Below are 17443 nucleotides of genomic sequence, written 5' to 3' on the forward strand. Positions count from 1 at the left end.
CACCGCCCGTCAGGTCCTCCGCTGCCCAGATGAGCACAGGGCGGAACTGGGCGCCAGGAACGTTTTCCTCTCCTGCTCCACCAGCCACGGACTCTGGGCTCCGAGGGGAGCCACAGATAGACAACTGTGGGAACTTCCCTGGCGCTGGAGGAGGAATCACACAGCAAGACCCAGACAGGTGGAGAGACAGGCAGCCGCCGTTCCCGGGACGCGGCCGTGGACACGACACAGTGGACACGGGCATGGTGCACATCTCCACTTCCGCTCGGGCACAGGGGCATTCGGCCACCTGTCCAGTTCTAGTGAGGGCAGGAAGTGCAGGGACCGAGGCCCAAGGCCCTGAGTGCAGCTGCTCCGTGGGTCCGAGTTCCCTTGGTGGGTGTGTAGCACATCGTATCCAGGTAAAGGATGTGTATTTTACAAATAAGACCATTGATGTAGCTTGGCCTGGTGGTACATGGCTGTAATCACAACACTCTAGAGGCTGAGGTCTGAGGATCTCAAGTTCGAGACCAGCCTAGGCTACACAGCAAGGTCATGTCTTAAATACATAAGAGTTGTGTGCTGATAGCATAGGCCTACAATCCTAACTGCTTAGGAGGCTGAGGACTAGAGGATCATGATTTGAGGCTAACCCCAGGCAGAACAGTCCTCAAGAGGGGCTGGGAAGGTGGCTCAGTGGTAGAGCGCTTGCCTTGAGCTGAAGAGCTGAGGGACAGCGCCCAGGCCCAGAGTTCAGGCCCCATGACTCAACCCAAAAAAAAAAAAAAAAAAAGTCCTCAAGACTCCATCTCCAAAATAACCAACCAAAAGCTGTGCTAGAGACATGGATCAAGTGGTTCAGTGCTAGTCCAGAGCACACTAATAATAATTATTATTATTATTATTATTATAACATTGCACTGCCCTTTTGCTGGTAGGCTTCCTAGATCAGTGCCTTGCACAGAATATTTTTGGGGACTTTTGGCCCAGCACCTGCCTGTGAGGCCACGCGGTGGCTCAGGTGAAGGGACGTTGGCCGGGGTCCCTTAGGGAGTAAGGGGAGGGCACGTGGGCTCCACCTTCGCTCCAGCTGAGGACAGCGACAATTCACCTCAGGCGGAACGCACCCTGGGATTTTACATTTGCTCCCGGCCAGGAACTCTTCCTCGCTCCCTTTCTCAAATCAATGCACTGAGGCAGGTGGCAGTAGGCTGGGCTGTGCAGCGTAACCCCGCCACCCGCCACCCCCCACCCCCCACCCCCCCACCCCGGCCGTGACAAGTGGACTACCCTGCTGAGCCCAGGGAGCTCTCGGAGGGGTTCAGAGGCGGAGCTCAGCCTTCCAAGTCCCAGGCCCGGGCGCCCCCAGCCCCTCCGGGGATTTCCACTCCTCTGGCATGGAACTCAGATGCTGTGTGCAGGGGGGGGGGGGACAGGGCAGACCAGTGTGTGGGTGCACGTGAGACACCCCAGGAGCTCCTGAGAAAGAACTGGGCCCTGTGTGCACGTGGTGTCCCCCAAGCATACATCCAGGTCAGGCTCCTCCCACGGAGCCGAGGTGTGGGACCCCCGTGCTTCACTGTCCCCCTCCTCCTGACACGGGTGACCTGCCACCACCAGCGGCAGCCTCAGCCCCAAGCCCACCTGCGCCCCAGCACCCCAGCACCCCAACCAGCCTGAATAATTCCTGGGCACTGCCCACCCCTCTAGTTTTGAGCGGAAGTTCTTTTCAACCAGAGTCATCAAACCCCAGAGTTACAAAGTTGCCTTAAACATGAGAGGAAACTGAGGCAGGAAGGAGGGAAAATGCGGGGCGGAGATGGGCTAGGCCTTCCCCACCCAGGGCCGCTGAGCAGGGGCCTTGGGACCACACAGGGGCCGGGGTGGAGGGGGGTGGACTGGGGGGGGTGGAGGGGGAGAGGGGGTGGACGGGAGGGGGGCAGGGGTGTTCTGAGCCAACCCCGGAAGAGAAGGGAGGCCTGGGTCTCTCTGGAGCTGCTGAGGGCGGAACTTTCCACGGGAAGTGACAGACGGCCACATCTGGCAGCCGGCCTCCACATCTGGCTGCCGGGGCTGCCCCCTCTGGGCGGGCGCCTGGCTCCTCGGCCCCCCCCTGCCCTGCAGCGGCTGCCCAGGGTGTCCTGGGTGGGGTGGCGCCCACGTCACCCACACCAGGCGTGGGGACAGCGCTGTGCGTGTCTCACAGTTGGGTTTCGTCCAGTGGGGCTGAGCAGGCCAGGAATGATTTGAAACAACAACACAACACAACACAAGATGGGAACAAAGCCTGTTGGGGACTGTGCCCCCCTCCGCACCCCCCGCCTCGTGGTCACACCAGCCTGACGGGCAGCTGCTGCCCCTGCCCACTCCTGCCCGCCACCCGCGCCCCGTCCACCGCACCTTCACCCTGGAACAACCTCAGGGCCAGGAGCACAGAACAGACTCGTGGGTGGCCGGTGAGTTCTGTGACAAAGCCCACGCCACAGCGGGCCGCCGGCTTCCCTGAGCTGGGCTTCAAAAACACCCAACAGAGCCACAGATGAGCCGGGCGCGGGCGGCTCACGCCTGCCAGCCCAGTTACTCAGGAGGTGGAGCTCTGAGGATCGAGGTTCAAAGCCAGCCCGGGCAAGAAAGTTCGTGAGACTCTTCTCTCCAGTGAACCACCCAGAAAACCAGAAGTGGTACAGTGGCTCAAGTGGTAGAGCACTCGCCTTGAGCTGAAGAGCTGAGGGACAGCGCCCAGGCCGGGAGTTCAAGCTCCACGACCGACAAAAATAAAAAATAAAAACAGAAACAAACAAACAAAAACAACAAAAACCAAACACCCAACACCATGTCTGCCTGCACAGAGCAGATACACAGTGCAGGCTAAAATCACCTGGAGTGCCAGGCACCATTGGCACACACCTGCAGTCCTGACTCCCCAGAAGGCTGAGACCTGAAGATCATGGCTCAAACACAAAAGCTTACAGGCTCACACCCCAAGTAACCACCAAAACACCAGACGCAGAGCCAGGGTGCATGCGGTGGAGAGCCAGCCTTCGGAGAAAAAGCAAGCAAGAGCACGAAGCCCTGAGTTCAATTCCCAGTACAGGTGTGTGACACACACACACACACACACACACACACACACACACACACACACACACACCACCTAGTTAAGTTGCGCCTGGTAAATCCCTGCACTCAGGAGACGTCCCAGGCCAGCCCCAGCTGTGAAGTGAGACCCTGTCTCAAAAAGAAAAATGACAACAACAACAACAAAATCCCCTGTCTCAGCAGTTTGTTCCGAGAAGGATACACAGAAACTCAGAAAGGGAGACGAGCTGGCTAGGACACGCAGCAAGAGTGTGCCACGCCACCTGGCCGCGGCTGCTGGGAGCTCCCAGTGGGATGTGCAGAGGGACAGACCCCTGCGCACACACGGACACACATGGTGCACATGTGTGTGCACATGTAATGCACATGAGCATACACAGTGCCCACATGGCACACACACACAAGATGCATGACGCACACCTGGCAATGCACACAAGCACTCACGGTGCACAGCCGGCGATGCACACCAGCACACACTGTGCACACCAGCACTCACGGTGCACACACGGTGATGCACACCAGCACACACGGTACACACCTGGCGATGCACACCAGCACTCACACAGTGCACAACAGTGATGCGCACAGCACTCACACGGTACACACCCGGCGATACACACAGCACTCACACGGTGCACACCCGGCGATGCACACCCGGCGATGCACACCAGCACACACACCGTGCACACCTGGCAATGCACAGCAGCACTCACAGTGCACACACGGTGATGCACACCAGCACTCACACGGTGCACACCTGGCGATGCACACGAGTACACACGGTACACACCCGGCAATGCACACCAGCACACACTGTGCACACACTGCGGTGCACACCAGCACACACACTGCACACACGGCGGTGCACACCAGCACACACATGGTGCACACACTCATGTCCCAGACTCAGCAGGACCCCTGACCACGCACTCACCCGGCGAAGGTCGATTCCAGTCGGGCTGGCTGCGCGGCCCGGACGTGGCGGCTCTGGCCCGGGCGGCCCGGCCCCCAGCGGGCAGACGCGGCGCCGGCTGAGCCTCCCCGCCCGCGGCTCTGACAGCGCCGCCGCCTTATCGCCCGCGGCGGGGCGCAGGCGGCCGCAAGGCCGGGGCTCCCGGAAGCCGGCGAGGCCCGGCCACCCGCCCCGGATGCCGCCCGGCTCTGGACCCGCCGATTGCGGGTCGCGGCCACCGCGCCGCGGCCTCGAGCCCGCCCCGGCCCCGCCTCCCGCCCTGGGCCCGCGCCCGGCCTCCGGGCTGAGCGCCGTCGGGCCGCCGTCAGCCTAGGCCTGGCCGCTCCCTCGGGGCGGCTGCGCTAATCACGAGAGGACGGGCCCCACCCCTGCCCCCCTGCCCCCCCTGCACCCACCCCTGCCCCCTGCACCCCTGCCCTGCCCCCTGCACCCCTCCCCTGCCCCCTGCACCCCTGCCCTGCCCCCTGCACCCCACCCTTGCCCCCTGCACCCCACCCCTGCCCCCCTGCCCCCCTGCACCCCTGCCCTGCCCCCTGCACCCCTGCCCTGCCCCCTGCACCCCTCCCCTGCCCCCTGCACCCCTGCACCCCTGCCCCCCTGCCCCCCTGCACCCCTGCACCCCTCCCCTGCCCCCTGCACCCCTGCCCCCCTGCACCCCACCCCTGCCCCCTGCCCCCCCTGCCCCCCACCCCTGCCCCCCACCCCTGCCCCCTGCACTCCTGCCCCCCTGCACCCCACCCCTGCCCCCTGCACCCCACCCCTGCCCCCTGCCCCCCTGCCCCCCACCCCTGCACCCCTGCCCCCACCCCTGCCCCCTGCACCCCCTGCACCCCACCCCTGCCCCCTGCACCCCTGCCCCCCTGCACCCCACCCCTGCCCCCCACCCCTGCACCCCTGCCCCCACCCCTGCCCCCTGCACCCCCCTGCACTGCACCCCTGCCCCCCTGCACCCCACCGCTGCCCCCTGCCCCCCTGCACCTACCCCTGCCCCCCTGCCCCCCTGCACCCCACTCCTGCCCCCTGCACCCCTGCACCCCCTGCACCCCCTACATCCCCACCCCTGCCCCCCTGCACCCCCTGCACCCCTCCCCTGCCCCCTGCACCCCACCCCTGCCCCCTGCCCTCCCTGCCCCCCACCCCTGCCCCCCACCCCTGCACCCCCTGCATCCCCACCCCTGCCCCCTGTCCCCCCACCCCTGCCCCCACCCCTGCACCCCACCCCTGCACCCCCTGCACCCCTTGCACCCCCTGCACCCCACCCCTGCCCCGTCCCCCCACCCCTGCCCCCACCCCTGCACCCCACCCCTGCACCCCACCCCTGCACCCCCTACACCCCCACCCCTGCACCCCACCCCTGCACCCCCTGCACCCCTTGCACCCCCTGCACCCCACCCCTGCCCCGTCCCCCCACCCCTGCCCCCACCCCTGCACCCCACCCCTGCACCCCACCCCTGCACCCCCTACACCCCCACCCCTGCACCCCACCCCTGCACCCCCTGCACCCCTACCCCCACCCCTGCCCCCACCCCTGCACCCCCTGCACCCCTTGCACCCCCTGCACCCCTTGCACCCCCTGCACCCCACCCCTGCCCCATCCCCCCACCCCTGCACCCCTACACCCCCACCCCTGCATCCCACCCCTGCACCCCCTGCACCCCCACCCCTGCCCCCTGTCCCCCACCCCTACACCCCCACCCCTGCCCCCCGTCTCCTACCCCTACCCCCCACCCCTGCACCCCACCCCTGCACCCCTGCCCCCACCCCTGCACCCCCTACACCCCACCCCTGCACCCCACCCCTGCCCCCACCTCTGCCCCCTGAACCCGGAACCCCCTGCCCCCCAGGGCCCCTGCTCCCCTATCCCCTGCCCCCCATCCCCCAGAGCCCCTGTCCCCCACAGAACCCCTGCCCCCTGTCGAGAGCCCTGCAGGGAGTCTCTCTGCATGATAAGCTTGACAATCTCGCAGGAACATCTCTCGAGGCTATTTACAGAATCTGGTCTTTGCATCCTGCCCCAAACAAAGACCAGGTAGCTGCTATTGACCACCTTTTCACATTGCCCTAAGCAAACGTCCTGCAGCTGCTACGCCCAATGAAAAAGCTTCCTTATTCTAAGCATATAAATACCCCTGTGTGAAAAATAAAATTTGGCAGCTTGATCAGAATCCTTGTCTTGCTGTCCTTCTTTGTGTCTCTTGTCCCTTCATTCCTTCTTGCTTAGGTTCACTGCCCTCGTTGAAGTCCTGCGGGTCGGGACACCCCCCAAACCTCCTGCCCACCAGAGCCCCTGCCCCCCAGAACCCCTTGTCTCCCAAACCCCTGCCCACCAGAACCACTTTCCCCAGAACCCCTGCTCCCTGAACCCCCTGCTCCCCCAGACTCCCTGCTCCCCAGAACCTCTGCTCCTGAAGAACACCTGCTCCCCAGAACCCCTGCCCCCCAGAACCCCTGCTCCCCCAGAACACCTCTGCTCCCCAGAACGCCTGCTCCCCCAGAACCCCCTGCTTCCCCAGAACACCTCTGCTCCCCCAGAACCCCCTGCTCCCCCAGAACACCTCTGCTCCCCCAAAACACCTCTGCTCCCCCAGAACCCCCTGCTCCCCCAGAACACCTCTGCTCCCCCAGAACCCCCTGCTTCCCCAGAACCCCCTGCTCCCCCAGAACACCTCTGCTCCCCCAGAACACCTCTGCTCCCCCAGAACCCCTGCTCCCCCAGAACACCTCTGCTCCCCAGAATCTCTGCTCCTGAAGAACACCTGTTCCCCAGAACACCCTGCTCCCCAGAACACCTCTGCTCCCCCAGAACACCTCTGCTCCCCAGAATGCCTGCTCCCCCAGAACCCCCTGCTCCCCCAGAACCCCTTGCTCCCCCAGAACCCCTGCCCCCCAGAACACCCTGCTCCCCAGAACACCTCTGCTCCCCAGAACACCTGTTCCCCCAGAACACCCCTGCTTTCTCAGAACAGGCCTGCTCCCCTAGACCCCCTGCTCCTCCTCCTTCATGGAGCCTACCCTGAACCTCCCTCCACCTCCTCCTCCACAGCTCCACTCCTGCCAGAGAGGCTGGTCAGGCCTCTTGACTGTGTGTGCCACTGCTGCGACTTGAACTCAGGGCCTCACGCTCAGCTTTTTCACTCAAGGCTGGGGCTCTACCACTTGAGCCACAGCTCCACTTTGGGCTTTTGCTGGTTAATCAGAGATAAGAGCCCCTGGGACTTTCCTTCAGACTGTGATCCTCACATCTCAGCCTCTTGAGGAGTAGCTGGTATAACAGGCGTGAGCCACTGACGCCCACGGTGACTGTATTTTTTAAATCCCCTCATTATCTCAGGGTCCTACTGGCTTCAAATTGTGATCCTCAGATCTCAGCCTTCTGAGCAACGAGGTTTACAGATGTGAGCCTCCAGTGCCTGGCTAACAAATTTCTAATCAACAGTGAGCAAAAAGAATCATACATTTGCTATGAACCTGTGCTTAATACTATTCTATACTAATATTTTCTTTTATTTTTAGAGACAGGGTTTTGCTATGTAGGCCAAGCTGGCCCCAAAGTCCTAGGCTCAAGTATCCATCCCTGTATCCATCTCTCAAGTAGCTGGGACTACAGGTGTGAACCACTGCACCTGGCCAAGATACTCCTGAGTATGTCACACACACACACACACACACACACACACACACACACACACACACACACACACACACACACACACACACACACACACACACACACACACACACACACACACACACACACACACACACACACACACACACACGAAATCCAAGATGGAAAGCCAGAAAGAGGGTATACACCACCAGGCTGACAGTTGGGGCTGGGGCCAGGGCTGGGGCTGCCCCCTTACCTGCCCCAACTGCATTTCTGGGATTCCAGGGCTCTGTCTATGGCCTGCCTGCCAGAGTTCTTCTCTGGGAACACACTGCACCCTTTGTGCCAGAGTTCTTAGTCTCCTCCTTCAATGGATTCAGAGAAGCCCACCAAGAGAGGTCAGAAACCCACCGAAGCCTTAGAATGAACCAGAAACTCTGGCCCCCAGGTGAGCCACGGTGAGCTGTCGAGAGCCAGCCATGGAGGGCGGGAGAGCGGCGGGTCACCCTGGTGGAGGGGTGGGCGGCACACACGTGGGAAAGGACTGAGCTCACAACCATGACGTAGTCTCAGGCCACACCATCCGCTCCAGCGTGTAACACGCACAGGACATTTGCATGCAGACAGGCTCCAAGGTCAGGCCCCGGCTGTTGAAAGGCCAGTTTGTGCCTCCAGCCCTGGGTCCAGCTGAGGTGCTGCCCTGGAAGTCCTCCAGGGGGCGCTGTGCTGTCCTGTCCTGCAACCAGCCAGGGTGGCCCGAGCCCTGCAGGGGCTGCCCCGCCCCGCCCCAGGGCACAGGGAAGTCCAGCCTGTGAGATGCAGGGTCCCCCATCCACACAAGGAGGCACAGAGCTAGGCCACCGGGCTGGTCACAGGGGGCTGCCAGGGGTGGCGGCCACACTAAGGCAGGGGGCATGCAGGATGGTGCCAGGGCCCTGAGCCTTCCAGGGCAGAAGTCATTCTACCTGGCACTTTCTAGAGGCTCTGGGTCACGGCACATGGGGCTGGTCAATCCTTAACATCTGCCTAGCGCTGGCTCCGGCGGCCCCAGGCTCCGGCCACTTTGCTGTCCACTGCCAACAGTGTCTGGCCAGCCTCCTGCCACAGGGAGCCAGGGTTTGGGAGGGACGTTCGCTCTCCTATTTCTTCCTTCCTTCCTTCCTTCCTTCCTTCCTTCCTTCCTTCCTTCCTTCCTTCCTTCCTTCCTTCTTTTGTTTTTGTGCTGGTTCTAGGGCTTGAACTCACAGGCCTTAACTCACCGGCTCCATGTTCTTGCTTAGCTTTCTTCCTCAAGGTTGGTGCTCTACCACTTGAATTACACCTCTACTTCCACCTTTTTGCTAGTTAATTGGAGAGAAGAGTCTCTCAGACTTTACTGCCCTGGCTGGCTTCAAACCCTCATCCTCAGATCTCAGCCTCCTCAGTAGCTAGGATTACCAGCACAAGCCACCAGCATTCCATTACTGTTTTTAATTTCTTTTTCTTTCTTTTTTTTTTTTTTTTGGTCAGTCATGGGGCTTGGAGCTCTGGGCCTGGGCACTGTCCCTCAGCTCTTCAGCTCAAGGTGAGTGCTCTACCACTTGAGCCACAGCACCACTTCTGGTTTTCTGAGTGGTTTATTGGAGATAAGAGTCTCATAGACTTTCCTGCCCAGGCTGGCTTTGAACTGTGATCTTTAGATTTCAGCCTCCTGAGTAGCTAGGATTACAGGCATGAACCACCAGTGCCTGGCTATTTTCAGTTTCTTAAAATTTTTTAATGGGAGGGCTGGGAAGGTGGCTCAGTGATAGAGCGCTTGCCCTGCATGCATGAGGCCCTGGGTTTGATTCCTCAGCACCACATAAACAAAAAGAAACAAGCCAGAAGTAGCGCTGTGGCTCAAGTGGTAGAGCACTAGCCTTGAGGCTGAAGAGCTGAGAGACAGCGCCCAGGCCCAGAGTTCAGGCCCATGACCGACCCCCCCCCAAATAAAAAGTTAAAAACACCAGGCCCTGGGGGCTCACACCTATAACCCCAGCTACTCAGGAGTCTGAGATCTGCTCCCAGTTTGAAGCCAGCCCAGCCCAGGCAGGAAAATCTATAAGACTCTTATCTCTAATCAAACAGCCAAAAGCCAAAAGTGAAGCTGTGGCTCAAGTGGTAGACAGCTAGCCTTTGGCAAAAGAGCTAAGGGACAGTGCCCAGGTCCTGAGTTCAAGCCCTAGTACTGACAAAATAGCTAAACAAACTTGTTTCTACGTCCTTTCTTTTTCTTCCTTAAAAAAAAAAAAATGGGGCTCGGAAGGTGGCTCAGTGGTCGAGTGCTTGCCTTGCATGCATGAGGCCCTGGGTTCGATGCCTCAGCACCACATAAGCAGAAAAAGCTGGAAGTGGTGTTGTAGCTCAAGCGGTAGAGTGCTCGCCTTAAGCTGAAGAGCTGAGGAACAGCGCCCAGGCCCAGAGTTCAGGCCCCACGACCGACAAAAAATTAATTAATTAACTAATTAATTATGTATTTACTTTGTGTTTCTGAGATGGAGCCAGGTGAGCACATGCTGGCCAAGCACTCAACCACTTAGCCTCACTCCTGCCTTATTTACATAGATTTAAAGTGAGCCCAGAAAAACCCATGCACAAATGCCTACAAGGAGAGCAGGGCAGGAAGGCCACGTGGCAGCCCGAGGTGCATCCGGGTGTGGAGGATTTTTGTATATTCATTTGACATTCCCCACGGCTTGACGTTTACCTCAATGAAGGAGCTGGGGAGCAGCGAGCCAACCCACGCCAATGGGAAGCACGTAAGTGGTTGGGTGGTAGCTGGGTGCCGTGGCTCAGGCTACTCAGGAGGCTGAATGCTGAGGATCGCGGTTCAAAGCCAGCCAGAGCAGGAAAGTCCGTGAGACTCTTGTCTCCAATGATCTGCCAGAAAACCAAAAGTGGAGTTGTAGTTCAAAATGGTAGAGCACTCACCTGGAGCAAAAAAGCTCAGGGACAGCGCCCAGGCCCTGAGTTCAAGCTCCAGGACTGGCGCTATATATATAAAAGTGAATGGCCCCCATAAGCCAAAGTTGTCACCGATATGTCTGTATCTGGACCCTAGCAAGTAGCGGGGCCACCTGGGTGAGCCCTCGGGATCTCTCAGGTCCCTCAGCACCACACCCACTCTACCAGGAGTTCTGCCATCCAGACAGAGGACAAGATGGCGCTGGAGGAGCAGGGAGGGGCAGAGTGAGGAGCGGGGAGGGGCAGAATGGGTCCTCAAAGTCCTGTGTCTGATTCACACAGAAGAGTCCTGGAGATAGTGTCCCAACCCACCATTCCCACGCATCTTCTCACAAGCTGAAGTCTGCTTCCAGACCCCTCCCCCCCCACCATGACACACCAGGGGTCCAGGCACGGGACAGGGGGTATAGAGGAGGGAAACCTGTGCTAGGCTGGAGCCTCTGGCAGGGACCCATAAACAAATGTTGGTTCTACAGAGGAATGAAATCCTGGAACCCTGGAGTCTTATCAGCAAGGGGGTGGGGGCTTAGCGCAGGCCCAGGCCTGCCCCCCCAGATGCCTGCACCCCCCACCCCCGCAGGGTCACGTGCTGCAAAGAGCAAGTCCATGAAAGTAAACAGCTCACACACGTGAGTGCCCAGGGGCTGTCCCGGAGGACCCTGCCCCCCTCCCCCCCCCCACCCTCCACCCCCTCTGCAGTGACTGTCATTTCCTTGCAAAGACCAGAATCAAAGCAATCCTCGCATTCCCCGAATGACTCCCACTCCAGCTGAGGAATTCCCAGATTTCCCCTTGAGTTCAGGGTTTCTGCTTTATTTCTTGCTTTGTGACCACACCCCCAACCATGTCTCCCACCCAGTGTGATGAGAGCCTTCTGTGTGTGTGCACACGTGTGCACACACACGCACACGCACACATGCCATGCCTTTCTGTGCCACAAATTTCTAGTAAACGCTGCAAATATGCACAGCCTAAAGTGAAGCCAGGTGCTGTGAGCGCTCCTGGGGGGAGGCTGGGGGGGAGGGGCTTCAAAGCTGTCTGCACAACCCGGGGTTTGCACAACACCCATCACAGTGTGCTGTAGTGCACAATTTATTTGGCTTGGCTGGGTTTGAAGCTGGTCGGAATTTACTTTGGGGGAAACAAACCTGTATGTCTTTAGCTTTATAATTTATATTAAAAGTACAAATAGGCCGGTGCTGGTGGCTCATGCCTGTCATCCTAGCTACTCAGGAGGCTGAGATCTGAGGATCGCAGTTCAAAGCCAGACTGGGAAGGAAAGTCCGTGAGACTCTTATCTCCAGTGAACCACCAGAAAACTGGAAGGGGTCTGTGGCTCACATGGTAGCCTGCTGGCCTTGAGCTGAGGAGCTGAGGGACAGCACCTAGGCCCAGAGTTCAAGCCCCATGACTGACAAAAACAAGAAAAAAGAAAAGTACATGCCCATGTAATTGTAACCCCTCTGTACAGTATGTTCACAAAAAATAAAAATTAAAATTAAAAAAAAATACAAATCCCTCATCCTAGAGCTAGAATGAGAGCCAGTGTGTGTAGGACGTTTTACACCAGTGCTGCTCAGGATGATGTTCTAGAAGATTCTTCCTTAGGCTACCTTAGGCTACTTCACATGCACCCTGCAGAGAAACCTGGAAGATTAGTGACACAAACACTCCCAGCTTTCCTCACTCTGTGCCCGCTCCATTTAGTCCCTGACATTTACAGGTGCAGGTGCTTGAGGTGGTTGTATTAACAGCGCCCCCTACATCCTCCCAATCCCTCTAGGCATTAGGCACCCTCATGAAATGAGGGAGAAACTGAGGCACGGGAAGGTGAAAGTTCTCTCCCAGGTTCTACAGGGTAGAACGGACACTGACCAATTTTTCATTTTCTCCCCCACACCCAGGGCCTGGTGGGCTAGACACGCGCTCTCCCACTCCACGCATGCGCTCCGCCCTTGTTTTCTACTGAGACAGGATCTTGCTATGCAGCCCAGGCTGGCTTTGAATTCACAATCCTCCCGCCTCAGTCCCTGGAGCGCTGGGATAACAGGAATGCATTCCCATGCCCGGACAGAGCCCAGGCTTTCACGCGACGAGTCCTGCTCAAGAACCACAGCCGGAACCATCTCAGGTGCCTCGAGGTCGGACCTACACAACTGCCCCAAGTGCCCCTTGCAGGTGAGTTGGGAGAGAAACAAGATAAGTAGCCATAAAAGAAGCCTGGGCTGGGAAGGTGGCTCAGTGGTAGAGTGCTTGCCTAGCATGCATGAAGCCCTGGGTTCGATTCCTTAGCACCACATACACAGAAAAAGCTAGAAGTGGCGCTGTGGCTCAAGTGATAGAACGCTAGCCCTGAGTAGAAGAAGCTCAGGGGCAGTGCCCAGTCCCTGAGTTCAAGCCCCAGGAGGACTGGCAAAAAAATAAGCCAACACCAGGAGCTTTAATAAGCCAGCCCCAGGAGCTTACACCTGTAATCCTAGCCATTCAGGTGGCTGAGATCCGAGGATTGGAGTCCAACAGCAGCCTGGGCAGAAAAACCCATGAGTCTCTATCCCCAATTAACAAACACAAGCTGGAAGTGGAGCTGTGGCTCCCTCCGCCACGCCGTTCATCCTGGCCTTCCCACAGGGCTGAACGTGACCTCCCACCCCCAGAGAGTGGGGTGTGGGAGTCAGGAGGGGCAGCGGGGACTCAGCTTTGGAGCCTGGGCCTCAGCTTCCACTTTCTGCCTTTATTTTCAAACCTCCTGGGATCACTCAGGTAGAAGCTGCGCCAGAGCACTCGGAGAGGAAGAGCTGCGGAGGGCAGCCGTGAGGCCGGGCGGCGCAGTGAGGGTGGAGAGTCGCAGGAGCCTTGCAAACGACGCCGACGCCGGCACACAGCACCCCGAGGGGCCCTGGCCGCTTGCCTTAAGCCATACGCTCTGGCATGGTTCGCCCACAGCAAAGCAAAGCAGAAGTCATGGTTAGCCCAGTGGACGCCATGACTTGCCAGGGCCCTCACAGCCATGAGAGCCCGGGTGCCACCCCTCCGGCGAGAACGGTGTCCCCTGCCAGCCAAGTGTGTCCTGTCTGTCCTGAGCTCACTCCTGGGACAGATGGTCTCACTGCCATTTTGCTATTATTCATTCATGCTGGGTTTTGTTGTTGTTGTCGTTTTGTTTTTGGGTGCCTGTACTAGGACTTGAACTCAGGGCCTGGGTGCTATCCCTTAGCTTTTTCACTCAAGGGTGGTATGTTACCACTTGGGCCACAGCTCCACTTCTGGCTTTTATGGTTAATTGTAGGTAAGCATCTTACAGACTTTCCTGCTTAGGCTGGCTTCGAACTGCAATCCTCAGATCTCAGCCTCCTGAGTCACTAGGATGACAGGTGTGAGGCACCGGTGCCCAATTTCCTTCTATGTTTGACCATTGTTCTTTTTTTTTTTTTTTTTTGTCGGTCATGGGGCTTGAACTCCGGGCCTGGGCGCTGTCCCTCAGCTCTTCAGCTCAAGGCGAGCGCTCTACCACTTGAGCTACAGCGCCACTTCCGGTTTTCTGGTGGTTTATTGGAGATAGGAGTTTCACGGTCTCTCCTGCCTGGGCTGGCTTTGAACCTCGATCCTCAGATCTCAGCCTCCTGAGTAGCTAGGATGACAGGCGTGAGCCACCAGCGCCCGGCTGACCATTGTTCTTCACCAATGAGACAGAGCTGCCCTGGCACTGGGGACCCTCCCCCCTCCCCCGCCCCGGATGAGGAACTGTCCTCTAGGAGCGCCCAGACCACGGGGAGGAGGACGGGCAGGGTGGGCTCCATGGCTGGGCGGCCCTGACTTCTACTCCCCGCAAAGGGAAAGGAGATGGCGCTCCGATAAGATCCCTCATTCAGACAACGTTTGCATAGGAGGCCACAGGTGCAGGGCTGGGAGTGAAATGACAGGTATGTCACACATCCAGCCCTCCCAGCCCGAGACCCATGGGGCTCTGAGACCCATGGGGCTCGGACACTGGAGCAGAAAACAGAAAGGCAGGGGCTGGTCAATTGGGTGAAAGGCCGTGAGGTGCCAGCCAGGGCTGTGCGGACAACCGCAGGCCACACTGCCAGGTGACCACGCTACAGGCCGCGAGCAGTGAGACACAGAGGCCTGACAGAGCGGGCAGTGAGGGGAGGGGAGGGCGTGTTCTAGGCTGGCCAGCGCCCGTGACTGCCTGCAATCCTAGCCAGTCAGACCTGAGGATGGTGGTTCGAGAGACCAGCCTGGGCAGAAAAGTCTGAGACTCTTATCTCTAATTACCCTGTAAAAAGCCGGAAGTGGGGACATGGCTCACTTGGTGAAGAGCCAAAAAAGCTAAGCAACAGTTCAAGGCCTTGAGTTCAAGGCTAGTAGCAGAGCACACGTGCATGTGAACACACACCCAGACACACATGCTGTGCTGTCTGCTATTCTTAGAGTAACATAATAGCACCAGCGCTGCTACACTCAACATAGCTCTCACCTACAGCTGTCACCTGCATGGTGATTGTACCTGTCACCTGCGGGGTGGCTGTACCTGTCACCTGGGTGGCAATTATGCCTGGCCCTGAGTGGTGGTTGTGCCTGTCACCTGAGTGGTGGTTGTGCCTGTCCCCTGTGTGGCGGTCATACCTGCCACTGTGTGGTGGTTGTATCTGTGAGTTCATCATCTGACTCCCTTGTTAGGACTCCTAGTGTTCAAATATCACCAACCTTCTAGTCATCCTTCTCTGTTGTTTGACTTGAGAATGACACATTCCTGCTTTGACCTTAGAGGTAGGACGGTTACAGGATTTATACATTTCAGGACCCACAGGACCATCAAGTCAGTCCCCTGTTTGCCAGCAGAGAGGAGCAAGCAGGCCTGCGTGAGAATGGACAGAGGCTGGAAGGGCAGGCCAGCTGCGCACTGCGGCGGGAAGACCCGGGGAAGGATGTCTCTGGCGCTGCTGGTGGGGATGGAAGGGCGCAGCACCCGTGCACGCGCCTGAAGGAAATGAAAACGCAAGTTGGTGCAGAAACATGAAGACAAGCCAGGTCTCCTGGGGCATGCCTGCAATCCCCTCCTTAAAAAAAAATTCTAGCTGGGAAGGTGGCTCAGTGGTAGAGTACTTGCCTTGCATGCCTGAGGTCCTGGGTTCGATTCCTCAGCACCACATAAGCAAAAAGATAAAAAGCCAGAAGTGGTGCTGTGGATCAAGTGGTAGAGTACTAGCCTTGAGCTGAAGAGCTGAGGGACAGCACCCAGGCCCAGAGTTCAGGCCCCAGGACCGGACCCCCCCACCCCCCGCCAAAAAAAAAAAAATTCTAGGTGCCAGTGGCTCACACCTATAATCCTAGCTGCTCAGGAGGCTGAAATCTGAGGATTGTAGTTCAAAGCCAGCCCAAGCAAGAAAATTTCTGAGATTCTTATCTCCAATTAATCACCAGAAAATTGGAAGTGGAGCTGTGACTACAAGTGGTAGAGTGCTAACCTTGAGCAAAACAGAGGGACAGTGCCCAGGCCCTGAGTTCAAGCCCTACCACTGACAAAAAAGGAGAGAAAGAAAAATGAAGGAAGGAAGGAAGGAAAAGGAAAGGCTACTGAGTGTTATACTGTGTAGCTGAGTGTACTGGTGCCTACCTGTAATCCTTCACTCAGTAGGCCAAAGCAGGAAAAACTCAAATTCCAACCAGACCCTGTCTCTAAAAAAAACAAAAAAGTAAATGTGTGTTAGGTGAATTCTCTCTCAGGAAACAAAGCTTTCTCTGCAGAGATGGCAGGGCCGGCCATGCGGCCTGGTCTAACCCATCAGTAACGTTTAGTCTTCAATGTCACACTCCTGGGGAGCCAGTGATGGTTTTAGGCCCTGGGTGGTACAGTAGGATTTCCTTCAGAAGGGCCACTGTGGAGACTGGGCTGGGGATGGGCTACCACAAAGGCAAGCAGAGGTGCAGCCGGGGCTGGCCCTGGGGTGGAAGAGGAATTCGGGAGGAGGGCACTTGGAGATAAGTGTCTGGGTCCACTGAGGTTTGATAAGATAAGAGCGCCACCCTGGAGGAAGCCTGGGGTGGGAACGGAGCCCCCCAGCCCACTGTGGGCCTGGATTGTGGCGGGAGGGGCTGGGGGGCAGGAGGAAAGACCAGACGTGAAGTTACAGCTCTCTGTCCTCGCAGATCTGTTTGGCAGAAGAGACCCCAAGGGGTCCCGGACACTCCTAGCAGGGAGAGACTTCATTTCATGGTCAATAAACTCTCGTGCTTTCTCCTCTGGAACCCAGCGGCCCCTAGGGGTTTGTTTCAAGCGTTCCATTGGAACGTCAAAGTTTGACACTGGCTTTGGCCTTGGGGCAGACCCGTGACCCCTGCTGTCCGGAGCCTGGGTGTCCTCAACATCTCCTCCTCCTGCCTGGGCCTCCCAAATGCTAGGTTTCCAGGCATGAGCCTACACCTGGATTTGAGTGCCTTTTTCTTTTGTGGCCCTGGGCATCACACCAGGATGCTGCATTCGCTGGGCATGCACTTCGTCACTGAGCTATACCCCAGCCCTGAGTACATGTTTTTCATGCACTTCAGAAAAGAAATGATGATTTCTTCACAACTGGAATGCAAACAGAGTGAATAACCATTCAACAAAGAGTGTCTGGCTTTGGTATTTGTTGCTCAGAGCAAAGTCAGGGGTGAAGAGCTGCGCCTCCCCCTTGTTATAAGGCAGCTGTGGCGGCGTGCGGGGTCAGCGCTCGGGGCGGCATGCGCAGCCGCATGGCCTCGACCTGTGCCACCAGAGGTCCTCCCCACCCCCTTTCCTCCCCGGGGGAAACTTG

General features: G+C 58.3%; 1 protein-coding gene across 2 annotated transcripts in view; it reads right to left on the reverse strand.

Moving 5' to 3' along the window:
* Ripor3 (RIPOR family member 3) overlaps nt 1–17443 on the reverse strand; it is a 70797-nt gene that overhangs the window by 35842 nt on the left and 17512 nt on the right. The window contains exon 1 of one of the 2 annotated variants that reach the window (XM_069989991.1): nt 4016–4099. The exons of the other annotated variant lie outside the window; for it this stretch is intronic. The gene's annotated coding sequence lies outside the window, so the exon portion shown is untranslated. Of the gene's footprint in view, nt 1–4015; nt 4100–17443 lie in introns of those variants that run through there. 2 annotated transcript variants of the gene reach the window in all.

The sequence above is a fragment of the Dipodomys merriami genome, unplaced genomic scaffold (assembly GCF_024711535.1).
Source record: "Dipodomys merriami isolate MVZ:Mamm:240054 unplaced genomic scaffold, mDipMer1.0.p SCAF_39, whole genome shotgun sequence".
Classification (NCBI taxonomy): domain Eukaryota; kingdom Metazoa; phylum Chordata; class Mammalia; order Rodentia; family Heteromyidae; genus Dipodomys; species Dipodomys merriami.